Below are 15654 nucleotides of genomic sequence, written 5' to 3' on the forward strand. Positions count from 1 at the left end.
AATTATGGTCAGACAACAGATTTTGTAATGGCTGAGAATAGGCCAGGCTATGTCCATAGGCCACATTTAAACTGATTTATTTCACCTGTTTGTGAGAACACCAAGAAGAATGCATATGCACATGTAGGCTATATCTCTAAAATTGTATGCACTATAGCATGAACTTCAAAAGTAGATATGTGACCTCAACATAGCCTAGGTCAGAATCAACCTTACTAACCATTCCCCACAACTGAATGAATAAAGCAAGAAGATGTGTACAAAAGTGAACTCTTTAATGGAAGGTGCAACAAGCTGTTCAATATGGCCAAACTGTCAGAATGGTATGTTAAACAGAAACAAAAAAAGAGACAAGTGATTTGAGGATATATACTACGGAAGCCGCAAGAGGCCCTTCATATAATCCTTTTTTTTATTCACCTTGTTATCCCGAGATAACGACATAATTAATTCAGGATCTCGAGAAAACAACACAACTAATTCGAGATCTCGAGAAAACAAAACCGTTATTCCGAGATCTCGAGAAAACAAAACAATTATTTCATGATCTCGAGTAAACAGCTGAGAAATGGTTCATTCAGGTGCGCCAAGAGACTTGTGATATGCTGACTTTGGGGCTATTTCTCATTCTGTATAGACGCAACTTTGGTCATTAGAATGTCTGGAATAATCAATCACCTAATAAGGCAATATTTTGATCAGGGGTTGACACAGGGAGAGATTGCATTAAGTCTTTTAATAAGGGATAATTTCAAAATTAGTCCGCGCCACCTCCGCAGAAGACTGGCCCGGCTTCGTCTCTACCGACGGAGATAGAGATAGGAGATGTGATCCAGCTGAGATCATGAAATAATTGTTTTGTTTTCTCGAGATCTCAAAATAATGGTTTTATTTTCTTGAGATCTTGAATTAGTTGTGTTGTTTCCTCGAGATCCTGAATTAATTATGTCGTTATCTCGGGATAACAAGGTGAATAAAAAAAGATTATATGAAGGGCCTCTCTCAGCAATAAAGGAGGAGAGGGGCGACAGCCCGAGGAAAGCCCCCACAGGAGCGCACAGCATTTGCAACATAGGCTACCCAACTCAGTACAAGAACAAAGCACTTGCAGTGTGTGCAGTAGGCTTTGCGCGCATTGTTCTGCACCTCTCGGAGGAAGGGGTAGGTGCCCTGTAAATCTTTGGAAAAGGTACATTTTCTTTTCGGCATAATTGCTGCGGCATTACTGCTGCTAGCTGCTAGACAAAGAACATTCGCGCCAGTTAATGTTTATTTTATTGTTGCATGGCAACACGTTCTGTTGTCTGGAATAATGTGGCTAAATAAACACCCATGCCACAGGGCCAGGGGGCAGTAACCAGGAAAGTTTGCGATTCCTGTCAATTCATCAAAATAGTAAATGCAGACATTTCTCTGCTAATGATTCCCACGCTGCTCAGTCGCAAACATCGCGAGTGGCGAAAACCGGGACATATCCGTGTCCCGACAGACTTTTGTCGGGACTCGGGACACACAACCCCAAATCGGGACTGTCCCGGTAAAACCGGGACGTCTGGTCACCCTAAGTTACGCTAACATGAATAACGTTGACTTATCTGAAGTCCTTTCAGAAATAGGTTTTAGCATAATCTTGCCAAATAAATAGAATGTAGAAATCTTTCTTTTCTAGTAGCATTAGCTACCCAATATGATTTCGAGTTTGAAAAGAGTTTGCTAGCATGTCAGGTGGAGCTTCACTGACTAGCTAGCTTAATGTTAAACTACCATGATGGCACAGCATATGTTCCTTTTGTAAATCCAATAGGTTGCTTCAGAGGCATTCGGTACTGTGAGCATTGTGGCAATAATACAACAATGCATTGACAGAAAATGTACTTTTAATACTTAAGTATTTTTAAAAGCAAGTACTTCAGTACTTTAACTTAAGTAAAAAAAATTGACTGTACAACTTTCACTTGTATCGGAGTAACATTTGACCAGTGGGATCTGCACTTTGACTTAAGTAATGAAGTTGGGTACTTTGTCCACCTCTGCTTTGGACTGTGGGGGAAACCAGAGCACCCGGAGGAAACCCACACAGACACAGGGAGAACATGCAAACTCCACAAAGAAAGGCCCCCGTTGGCCACTGGGCTCAAACCCAGAAGCTTCTTGCTGTGAGGCGACAGTGCTAACCACTACACCATCGTGCTGCCCCAGTGACTACAATGGTGGTCTTCATGTTATATATGAGCTAGTTTACCAGCTAGTTGATTAGCCATGTTTGTTAATGGTAATTATATGAGGCTACTGGGAGACATAGTCCTTGCTGCAGAACAAAAGTTAAAGGGGTGGAGCTGAATCTGTTCCAACTAACCAGATTAGACTCCACCCTGTGGACTTTTCTGGAGTGAAAAGGTATGGCAGAAGGACATGGGGATAAGTCCAAATTTGCAAAGTCATAGATATTAGTATTTTAATAAGGATAAGTGTGTAGAGATATTCCTCAGCTGTTATTTGTGTCTTGAGCATTGAAGTACTTAAACAATTATTGTAACTAGATTATGTTTAATGCTTTAAAATTGCATGTTTAGGAGTATATTAACTTTCTCTCTTACACACACACACACACACACACACACACACACACACACACACACACACACACACACAAGTAACCAGTTCCTTTCCCAATTATTTTGTACATTTTCCAGCATATGAAATTGTTTATTGGTGTCATATAAAAATAAATGACCTCACTCGCGTTATCTAATTAATGTGGTGTCCTGTTCTGGGTTTAAAATATGCATCACTCCCTGGAGTCACTCATTTTATCTCTGAAGTTACACAAGCCAATTAACCATGATGCCTATTGGGAAAAAAGGCCCTTGTGGCAAAATAGGTATGCTAATTAGCATTAGAAAGCAATGTAATTTCTAACTGACAACAGCACCTTTGAATGTAGCCATTACTGCTTTAACTATGCACAAGAATATTGAAGGTAATATTGTTTTGCTTAGCATCTTGTCTCACAGCCTACTTTACTTTGTACAAAGAGCAAGAAAGGTATTTGGTAGTGGTTTGGTAGTAGTATTATCCATCCATCCATTATCTGTAGCCACTTATCCTGTTCTACAGGGTCACAGGCAAGCTGGAGCCTATCCCAGCTGACTATGGGCGAGAGGCGGGGTACACCCTGGACAAGTCGCCAGGTCATCACAGGGCTGACACACAGACAAACAACCATTCACACTCACATTCACACCTACGGTCAATTTAGAGCCACCAATTAACCTAACCTGCATGTCTTTGGACTGTGGGGGAAACCGGAACACCCAGAGGAAACCCACGCGGACACGGGGAGAACATGCAAACTCCACACAGAAAGGCCCTCGCCGGCTGCTGGGCTCTAACCCATGACCTTCTTGCTGTGAGGCGACAGTGCTAACCAGGTAGTGGTATTAGGAAGTGGTTAAATATGAGCATCACTGTTTGGATTAGATCATAGTTTTAACTTATTAGCATTTTTCACTGATTTAATTTCTGGCTCTGTTCAACTGGACATTGTACTGTTTGATCCTCAAACTTAATAATCACTGTATATTTTATAGAAAAATGTGTTTCTCATCAAACAATGATGTCATAAATCTGTGAATTGCAAGACTTTTCATGTATGTTTACTAAAATAGCAAAAATTGTTAATCATTCACACTAGCTATTAAAGCAATGTATAATGAGATGAATTCATGATCTCAAGATTTTCAGCCAGTGAAGATTATGGCATTTCGGCAAGTGACTGGTTTCAACTTGTCCTTGCGCACCTTGTAGTAGTGTCATTTAATCCTGTTCTTATTTATTATAAATGAACTGCATCAACAAACCTCAGAAAGACAGAAATATTCTATGAGAAAAAAACACATTAAGGACATCCTACTGTTTCAGACTTACAAGTGATAAATTTTAGAGGATACCTAAAGTCTGCAAATGGATTTTTATCAATGTACTCTTTCATTCACTGTCTTTATTTCTATGAGCCTTATTGTTTTAGCAAATGTTCTTTTTGCAGAGACTGGATGAATGACACAGAAGAAGCCTGAGGAAGGAAGTGGTTCCATTCGGTGTTGCCATCCTAGCAATTTTTTTTTTTTACTAGATTTGGCAACATTTTACAGTCCTTGTCGACTTAAAAGAAACTAATGAGGTTATTTTAACGGAGCAGGTTCTCTTGACTCACCGCCAGTGTGTAAAGTCTGACTGAGTGGCACTAGTGTGAGGCAATGTTACCAACAGCCAATCGCTGATCAACATTCTTCCCAAAAACCAATCACTGACCACCATTGTTCCCAATAAGTAATCACTTGATCACCATTGTTTCCAACAACCAGTCACTGATCATTCACACCAGGGTACAGTTGTTCCCAACAGGTAAACACTGATCACTATTGTTCCTGGCAACCAATCACTGATTACCATTTTCCCCAACATCCAATCACTGATCACCATTTTTCCCAACAACCAATGACTGACCACCATTGTTCCCAATAACTAAGCACTGATCACCATTGTTCCCAACAACCAATCACTGATCACCACTGCTCCCAACAACCAGTCACTGATCACTGTTGTTCCCAACAGGTAAACATTGATCACTATTGTTCCCAGCAATCACTGATCACCATTTTTCCCCAACAACCAATCTCTGATCACCATTTTTCCCCAACAACCAATCACTGATCACCACTGCTGCTAATAACTAATCATTGATCATCATTATTCCCAACAACCAGTCACTGATCAGCATGGTTTATCCACCTGTACACTTCTCTGTTTTTTGTTTTGAACCCTCTTCTTGGCAATACTTACAATAATAAAAGCAAGTTATTGCATCCATAGCTGTTTCCTCATGTTTATTTGTCAAATCCTCATTACCACCACTTCATTTTATTTGCGCACTTGATAGAAATGAATTTTGATAGAATAGAATTTTGTAAATACATAAATCTCGTGTTCTATTCCGACTATATTCCCTTCTATTCTATTCTAAGTGTTTTCAGAAAATCTTTCTTCTTCATGTAACATGTTTGATATGAAAATTATCGTGATGATCCGATCAATATGTAAATGAATAGATGATGTCTGTTGACCTCTAGTAACATTGTGTGCAAGCATGAGCTCATTTTACCTGAAAAGATTTGGCACCACTGCACTAAACATGTTTTGGCTGATCAATACCTGGGTAAAGAAGGGCATTTTGAAAAGCTAATTGCTTTCCAAACTATTGCTTGAAAGAACCTTTCATTTAATTAGCATTTGTTATTTTAAGTAAGCCTAACCTGCTTTAGTAAGTGCTATACTGTATATTATATAAATGGACAATCCTTTTAAAAAGCAGATAAATACCATATATGTGTCACGCACATGCCGTATTGTAAAGGAAATTGTGTTGTATGTCAAACCACTATGTGCTTTTAGATGCATTTTTATTCTTTGCCATTTTGATCTCTCTCTCTGCCTCTCCCATCTACCAAATTCATTAAAAGTTTGGATCCAATGTTGAGAGGCAAGTGGACGTGAGGTGTTTACCCACTGGCCCCAGCTGCTGTCAGGGTGAAATATGAAAGCGCTTAACCTCTGTGAGCTGAAGGAACCACAGGGAACCTGGTGCGTGCGCCGAACTGCACGGCTTGCATGTTTATAATGAGAGGAGAACTGCTGAAGAACATAAAGGAGCGAGTCTATTGCACATTAAGCTGCTGAATGTTTTACAGACGGTAATAAACTCATGCCTGGCTAATCAAATTCACAGAGAAAATGCCATCATTCAAGCCTTCCAGAGACTGAGATCATATCCTGCATGGAGGTCTGTTGATAAGCACCGATTACGCTGGTTTAGCTGAAAATGCACAAAGTGAATTCAGGTACATTGGGACAGTTAAACTTAGTGTTTATTTGTTGGTCTGATAATTGAAAATAAAAATGTATTTTATTAATCCCTTGCAGGGGAAATGCTTGATACAAATGACAGGATTTAATTCTTCTGACACCATATCAGGGGATGTGATCAGAATCAAACAGGAAGTCGACCCCAGAATTCTGGAGTTAGGAAAAAGAAATTGCAGGGTTTTTTTTCCATGTGGTTATAAAATTGTCATGATTAATATATCCCACATATTTATGATGTATGTGTACATACATAAGAGGTAGTACTGTAACAACATAAGATAGTTCAAATCATGTTTATAATTTGATAATTTTTAAGACGTCTTAAAATACAATAAGAGGAGAGAGAGGGGGGGGGGAGTGAAGGCATTTAATGCATGCATGAATGGATGCATAAAATATCCATCAGTTGAATGATGCATTGATGGATTTTATGTGCATTAAATGGTGCTTTTATGAAGCAGCTTAAAAAGCAGGTGAATTAAGTAGACTGGGAAATATAGAACATTACTTTGGCCTATTTCTGAGCATGCAGAGGTTTTTATTCTGTGTACTCTGTTCATATTATTTGAGAGATTGATGCTGATGTTTAATTTTAAAAGGATTCCTGTGTTTTGTTGTGACTGCAAGCAATAAATTATGAAACATTACTTTCCTTTGGTTTTTACAGCCTGTTATTCTGGAAGAATTGAGTACTGGGTAAGACTGGAACATACTGAAGATTTTCTAAGATTTTTCTGTTATTGTTATTGCTGTAGGAAATGTATTATAGAAATAGTTACTCAGTCAATTGTACTTAGTCTACTGTGTTCAGTAGAATAGGTTGATGATTGATTCATTTGGAGAAGAGCTTTTCATGTCTTTTTATTGAAAATTGCATGAATAAGTATGCTACATATAGATAATATCATTGAGGATTAAATTAAAGGTCTAAACTGATAAAAATGTGTGCCGTACCTTACCATGCATGCTATCAAAAATGATTTTCAGTCATTCAAGACACAAGAGGCTTTAGAATACGAGAGGAACGTGTTTCCTTCACATGTCAACACTTTCTTGAGGATTTCAAGAATGTCATGTGTTGAGGTATTTTGTTTTATTAATGAAAAGTTGAAAATTCAGAAACTCAATATCCCCCTGTGTATGAATTCACATTCTTGTGCTTATAATTTAGAGATATGGAGTGCTTTTATAAAACTGACATATTAGAAAATAAAGCCATCCATTATCTGTAACCGCTTATCCTGTGCAGGGTCGCAGGCAAGCTGGAGCCTATCCCAGCTGACTATGGGCGAAAGGCGGGGTACACCCTGGACAAGTCACCAGGTCATCACAGGGCTGACACAGAGACAAACAACCATTCACATTCACACCTACAGTCAATTTAGAGCCACCAATTAGCCTAACCTGCATGTCTTTGGACTGTGGGGGAAACCGGAGCACCCGGAGGAAACCCACACAGACATGGGGAGAACATGCAAACTCCACACAGAAAGGCCCTCGTCGGCCACGGGGCTCGAACCCAGGACCTTCTTGCTGTGAGGCAACAGTGCTAACCACTACACCACTGTGCTGCTACCAATGGACAATGATCTTTTATTTACATAAGATAGATGGGTTTTTAATCCAGCGCTTATTTATAATTTGTTTTTTTTAAAAATAATGGGGGATTATTTACTAACGCTTTTTTTTTTGGAAAATATTCATGACAGTTTCATATAAAACCAATTAAACAGGTTTATTAGTCCACTAGCTTGTTGGACAATTGACAGTTATAACCAGACAACCGTTTGACTTTCGATCCTAACTGTGTAGTAATGATGTAAAGTGAAAGCGCTGGCTCACTGATGCCCACCAGGCACCCAGCAGAGTCACACCATAATAAATGTCATGGTGTTGTTTCTGGTGCATGGCATGTGGAGACAAAGAAAGCAATACATATGTATTCATAACTGTGATGCGTATCTCATTATTGGTATCACTGTCACAAGACAATGCAGCAATTTACTGACACAAAATATACTACACTCCACAATTCAGTGGTTCATATACTATAATATTATTATTCTATTCAGGGCCCTGTACTATGAACGGAGGTTAACCTACCCAGAAGTAACCCAGGGTTCCCCCGCTAAACCGGGGTTGACAAAACCTGGTTATCTTGTTTGGGGTTAAACGCAGGGGTGTAGTGGGCGTGGTACGCGGGGGTACGCCGTCCACCCACTTCTCCCAAGGTGAGATTAAAAAAAAAAAAAAACTGTCATTCAATGGCCTGAGTTTATATGCTCTACAGTAAGTGACACGTGCCTTTGTGCTCATCATCAATGCCCCCCCCCAATCGAACGTTACGTAAAACGTAGCAACGCAAAGTAGAATGCATTCTAAACGCAGCCGAGATATTAGAATTATGTAAACGGTTGACTCCGCCATCTGTCGGTTTAATGCTTTATGATCTTTGAAGTTCTAATGCGATTTTTGCTCAGTATAGGCCTATGATTTTGAATAGCCTAATAATAACAGTAGGGTCTCTGTGTGTGTGATTTCCGGGCGTTCATGGTAGCAGCACCGAGAGGGCAACAGAACTGATATAATCGCCTGCCTGGTCATCCTTACGCGGATAATTTCACCACATACTGTATTATATATCTCATCTCGTTATCTCTAGCCGCTTTATCCTTCTACAGGGCCGCAGGCAAGCTGGAGCCTATCCCAGCTGACTACGGGCGAAAGGCGGGGTACACCCTGGACAAGTCGCCAAGTCATCACAGGGCTGACACATAGACACAGACAACCATTCACATTCACGGTCAATTTAGAGTCACCAGTTAACCTAACCTGCATGTCTTTGGGGGAAACCGGAGCACCCGGAGGAAACCCACGCGGACAACATGCAAACTCCACACAGAAAGGCCCTCGCCGGCCCCGGGGCTCGAACCCAGGACCTTCTTACTGTGAGGCGACAGCGCTAACCACTACACCACCGTGCCGCCTTGTATTATATATATGATTTGAAATTCATAATCTTTGTGGCCTTCCTGTTTAGTGTTTTGTTGTACATCCAAAAATGTGAAATGACAATAAATTTAAAGAAATACTCAAGTCTTTAAGGAGTGCATGGTAGGGCTTAACCCAATGGCTGCATGTCATGTATTTTGTATACGCAGGTGCCTCAATCGCGCCAGACTAAATGCTTGATTTATTCGATTGGTGCCTTTTATAATAAATTTCAGCCCATTGCTGGTTTGTATGCGATGTGAGTGAGTGACGTGACTTTTTTTGATCTTCCGGACACATGCTGTAGCTGTTGCCACGGCAGTAAGTAGGCTAGTAAAAATATCGAATTCCGAATGCAGCTCGGCTCAAATGAACATGAATCGAACATGAACAAAGGTGTTTGTGTATCATAATTTCCAATATTTTGGCTTCACGCCTGATAGTCCATGTTAAACCTATGCAAGGTTTATGTTGAGTTCCAGCAGCAGAGTGGTGCTGTCTACGACGATGCATTCGGAAGGAGAAGGCGAATTTGTTCCTCTTTAGCCATTTCGGCATATTTATTGGAGACAAAATAAACCGTGACTTTTCGCCATAACAGTTGGGCTGTACTGACAAACACGAATGAAAATTGCACACATAAAAATGTCTGAAAAAAAGTGTCTTCTTGTGCCCTCTTGTGTTGTTAAAAGAACGTAACATTTATACAAATCATTCAGACCAAACATAGACGACCAAACAAAGGCTACCGCTTCTGACAGGATATCAAATCGATGACGTCACGAATCGCGTACCCCCACTTTAATTAAAAATCTCCACTACACCACTGGTTAAACGGTACTATGACGCCAGTTATGAAGTTGATTTGTTGAACCTGTGTTAACCTAATCAGGGTTAATGCGCGTTCACGTTAAAGGGGAGGTTATCAGCGCAAATCCCCACTGTTCACAATGGCACGGTCGCCGTACTTCACGGAGGAAGAATGCGCTGTCATAATGCAACGAGGAGTTCAAAACAACATTAAGAGCAAAATTCGTCCCACCCAGATTTAAATTCACCTCGTTCGGTCCCCCCCACTTATAGGGAGGAAAAAACATCTATGCTGTCTTTCTTTGCATAAGGCAAACCTCATGGAAAAATCAAAAGACTAATTACCATTCGGTTTATTTAGGTGCACAGCAGCGTATACATAGTTGCAACAACTCACATAAAACAAAACAAAGACTGATATTTGGTTGGTTGAGCTACGCAGACTGCACAGGTTTCGAACTCAAGCTTGGTTGCTATGGTTACCCACAACAAGTTTGACAGGCATATCGGGGTTGGGGTTGGTTTGCTGGCAGCTTTGTCCCCCCCAGTTTTTTGTCCCCCCCAGTTCAAAAAACGTATCTGCGCCCCTGGATACATCCCAGATATAAACGCTTTGTCCGTTTTGAATACTTTATATACGAGATGCATACACTTACATCCTTTCTATTTCCGTGCTACTAACGATGAATAGACGTTTCATGTACCTTATCTTTCCTCCCTCTTTCCGTTTTCAGCTGCAGCGGATGTGAGTTGCGAGGATGCCCAGAGGATGCAGAGAGGATACAGCAGACGTTTAACGGATGATAACGGACATAGAACGTTTGCTGCTCGTATATGTCGCGGATTTACATCGTACACGGCGGAAAGTTCATCCGTTCTAAAAGTTTTGTGCAGCTCAAAACTTTTTGCGCGGATGAAATCACAGTGGACGGATGCTCGATGGATAGAGCGTATGAAGCACGTATGCAATGAGTACACAACGGATGCATAGTGTTTTCCAACGGATGGCAAAGATTTTTTTACGTTTTACATCCTCTTTGCATCCGTAAGTGCAGTGGGACCGGGCCTTAAGTACATTCTCCCTTCTACATGTTCCAGAACCAGTGGCGGCTGGCTCATAGGGGGCGCTCGGGCGCCGCCCTCCCAGATGTGGAGGGGAAAAAAATATAAACTATATCGATATATATTTTTACAAATTTTATTATCAATATCAGTTTTACTTAATAGTGTGTGCCTACATGCAATCTGAATTATTTAAACAACATTTCCACCAACTGACTCTCATTCAATGGTGAATTTCCACCGACAGACGCGTATCATTTCTCTTCTTGGGCGCTCGGCAAAGCGCCCCAGCAGTGCAGCGGAATAGCCAATCGTGTATGGTTGCTCGGGAAAAATCATAAATATTTGGCCAATCAGCATCGCCGAATTTAATGGTTTTGGGGCGCTGGAAATTTCGCCCCTGCTACAGAAAATGCATCTCTCTCTCTCTCTCTCTCTCTCTCTGATGTTCAAAACTAGACTTTTGGTTCATATTGGACAATAATCACACAGCTTTCTTGTCATAGTTTGTCTTCACAACAAGAGTGTCAACACTGTGTTTCGCTCCCCCTCTCACTGTCTCGTTTCACAGAAATACACCTAGCTCAGAACACACACACACACACACACACACACCTCATTTCATAGTCACTCTCTCACACAGAAATCTTACACTCACCTTAGAATCAGACACACACACACACACACACACACACACCACCTCACTCAGTCCCACACTCACCTTAGAAACCTTCCTCCCTCTCTCTCACTCACTCATTCACACTCTCTCTCTCTCACACACACACACACACACACAGTTGATTTGTATAGATTCAGCTGAAATCATACCCTTGCTGTAAACTTCTCTCAAGAACTTGAGTATTGTATTGTATTTGAAACCGTTCCTTTCCAAAGCATAAATGGAGCCTAATATAGCTGTAAATTGTTAATTTACTTTATCTGTGAAACTGCTGATTTTGAGAAGGAAATTAAATTATTATTGTGGAATTGTCATTTTCTGACTGTTCATTTGAATGCTTATACTGGACTAGGCAGGGAACTCTACTGGCACACACCAGCCCCACCAAGAATTTTTTTCACCAGCCGCCACTGTCCAGAACAGAAGTATAGGATGAGAGAAGCTTCATGATCAATCACATGTCACAGAAAATGGTCCTTCGACGTGGCCCCAGTCATATATAGCTTGTTTAATGTCCGAAAAATCCTGAATAAAATTTGGTTTGGTAAATTCATGGAGTAGCCTACTTAAGCTGATATGCGCACAGAGTCACATGAATTAGGATGACTGACTGTTCAGTCCCTTTGACTAAGCTGGTGTATGTCCTGTGAACATTTCAGAGGCAACAGCAGTGCCAAACGCACCTGGCAACAGGTGAAAATGAAATATAAAAACATCTTTCATAATGGTGTGTGTGTGTGCGCGTGCAAGCAAGCATTCATTTGCCTTTTATTTATTCAAGTGTTTGCCTAATAGTTCAAATTGTTTTGTATATAGTTTATAATGTTGTGTGATATTAATGATAATATTGTGGGAAAACTACTTTGCACGGACGTTCATTTAATTTATTCTATCGTCATTTTGTTTGTTCTATTTTTGTGTATTTTATTTATTTATCTGTTTGTCTAGTTGTATCTATTTTTCTAATAATATATTTTTTGCATTAATAGTTTGTTTTTTCCTATTAAAATAATCGTGTTCTTGTTATAACTTTATCTATTTATCTGACTGTTTAGTTGTGTCTATTTTTGTTACAATTTCAATATTTTTAATATAAGTTTTTTTCTATTAAAATGTTCTTGTGTTATATTTATTGTAGTTGTATCTATTTTATATCTCAGACTTAAATATTTTTGTAAAACAAGTGTTTTTCTATAAAATATTCTTGCGTTCTTGATAACTATGTTCTTGAGTGGGTTCTTTTTTTTTTTTTAATACAGAAAAGCCGTTCTGCATGGACATTCATTGAAGCCCTCATTGTTTTTTAATGGTTATTTATGAGCGTTTAGGGGTTACAATAATGTAAGTCTAGGTTGCTTTATATAAAAGGTATGTCCAGAAATATTGATGTCACTGTCTAAGCAGAGGAATCTGGCTTCTTTAGACACTGTCTTCGTAAAACTGAATAAATATTTTAAAAAGAGCCAAATGAGCCAGTCTTTTGAACGGCTCTTTTCAAAGAACGGATCACAAAGATGCGGATCCCATCAAAGAGCCATAAATCCCATCTCTAATCTGCGCTCCGATATCGCACGGTCATCCAGGTACGCTGGCATTGTCTCTAGAGGAAATGTCGGTGGAGAGGTGGTGTTTAAAAAGGGTGTGGTTAATCGGAAACCTCGGGTTAACCAAAAACATAACCTGAGACGAGCAGGTTTGAGATGCAGCGTAAGTTGCCATGGCAGCATACCTCGGTTTGAACATAGCCAACTTTCGTAGTATGGGTTAATCGGGAAGTTACGCTGCACGTGATCAAGTTACTCTCAAAGTTACCCTGGTAAGCCAGAAAACCCGCTTCGTAGTACAGGGCCCAGGAGCTCTGCTTTTAGGCAGTGCATAAATATCTATATTATGTCATTTTACGACAATATAGTCAAGCAGCCAAGACAGTCTTGGTATCAGAATTTTTTGTCTTCCGTTTTAATCTGTAAAGACAATAATTTAGGTTCATATAGCTAACAAATAAGTTAGCTCCAGTTTAGCAAACAAACAAATAAATAAAGCATTAATGAAAATTTACCATTAACTGTAATATAATAATGTCAAGAAACAGTGCTGAGATGGATGCTGATGTATCCATCCATTATCTGTAGCCACTTATCCTGTCCTACAGGGTCGCAGGCAAGCTGGAGCCTATCCCAGCTGACTATGGGCGAGAGGCGGGGTACACCCTGGACAAGTTGCCAGGTCATCGCAGGGCTGACACATAGAGACAAACAACCATTCACACTCACATTCACACCTACGGTCAATTTAGAGTCACCAGTTAACCTAACCTGCATGTCTTTGAACTGTGGGGGAAACCGGAGCACCCAGAGGAAACCCACACGGGCACGGGGAGAACATGCAAGCTCCACACAGAAAGGCCCTCACCGGCCACGGGGCTCAAACCCGGACCTTCTTGCTGTGAGGCAACAGTGCTAACCACCACACCACCGTGCCGCCCAATGCTGATGCAGGTTTGTGCTTTTTATTAACAATCCAGGTTGTAGTCAGTGGTGTGTTCTGGGAAGTGGAGTTTGGGTGGATTCTTGTGCAGACATAAATAAAGAAAGCTTTGTCTTTTCTAGCCAAGTTGTTTTGCTATATTTTAGTTAGCTAGCTAATTTAGCAGTTGGTATGATGCTAAACTTAAATTGGTAGTTATTCGCTCATTTGCTACATTAGCACAAATTAACTTTGTGAAACTTTTGACACATTTGTATGCAAACATCTTTGTGCTGCGGGTGGAATGTGGATATTTCTTTTTTGTTTAATTTATTAATCAAGGTTAAACAACACAGAAAGATTGAAGCTGTTGATGAGCACATTAGCTCTGGTGTTGTCTCTCTGTTTAAAACTGAGTGTTCTGATGAGTCTGACCTGACATCAGACTCAAACCTCTTCATATCACTTGTTTAATCTGACACCACGTTCACCTGCGCATACACACGTCCTGATCATCACAAACAGGAAGCTAATCGAGGTCATTGTTAACGGAGCACTTTAATAAACGCTTCAGTGTGTGGTATGATTAATCAGGTTCATATACTTTTGTTCATTAATGTTCTGATTTATCCCTTCCTCTGAAGAAGCTCCTGGAAGAAAGAAAAAATAGGCTTGGACAGCCGTTTAAATAAAATCAGCATATTTTGATTTCATCAAAATTATGGCACTTTTCAAGTGTGTGTGCTTTTTTGTTTTAGTGTCATGTCACTTCCTCTGTGTGTGTGTGTGTGCACTTTTCTGAGACATACTTGTCATATCATGGTAAAACATTTTTAAAGGAGAAGCTATTGAACTCATCTGAAGCAGATACATTTTAACATCATTAAAAATCATCACAACCAACAACTGATGTCTGACTATGGGGCATGGAATCATTTTCTCAAACAAGAATGAAACAGTTAACTTTATGCTGAGCTCATCTGGCTACAGTAGCTGTGTCTCACTGTCTGTCTCTCAGTATATTTGCTTGTCTGAAGGTCTGTCTGTCCAAAAGTTTGTATACATATCTGTCTGGCTGGCTGTCTCTCTGAACATTTACCTTTGTTTCTCAAAGTTATTTAAGGGTGAAGCAATGGCCTAATGTTTAGAGATACAGCTTTGGGACCAAAAGCTGGCTTGATTCCCTGAACCAGCAGGAATGGCTGAAGTGCCCTTGAGCAAACCACCTAACCCCTAACTGCTCCCCAGGCTGCTGTGGGTATGTTGTCTATCATTCTAGATAAGAGCATCTGCTAAATGCCTGTAATGTAATTTATATCCAGGCCCGCCGACGGGGGGGGGACAAACGGGTATGTTGTCCCGGGCCCAGGAATGGGGAGGGCCCAGAACTGGGCTCTCATGAAGTTGCGATTAAATTATTTTATTTCATTTCAAAATGTGTTGATTTGGGGGAAAAATGTGCTATATTTGCATTAAATAAATGATTTCTAGATCTTTTGCCTTTATTGTCTTTGAAAAAGGCGTCAAGAACCCCCTACCACCCCTAATGCAAAAATGGTTTGGTCTGACTCTTTGATTAAGGGGAAAAAAACGACATCGTTCGATCATAGCGCTTTGACAATCAGCGTGCGTGCCATTTGCCAACATGCACAAGTCAGGAGCACAGAAAAGAAAAGAGAAAAAGAGAGGAAGAAACCAAGAGACTCAGGGGCTCACTGCATAAA

Source organism: Neoarius graeffei, chromosome 12 (genome assembly GCF_027579695.1).
Source record: "Neoarius graeffei isolate fNeoGra1 chromosome 12, fNeoGra1.pri, whole genome shotgun sequence".
In the NCBI taxonomy this organism is placed as follows: domain Eukaryota; kingdom Metazoa; phylum Chordata; class Actinopteri; order Siluriformes; family Ariidae; genus Neoarius; species Neoarius graeffei.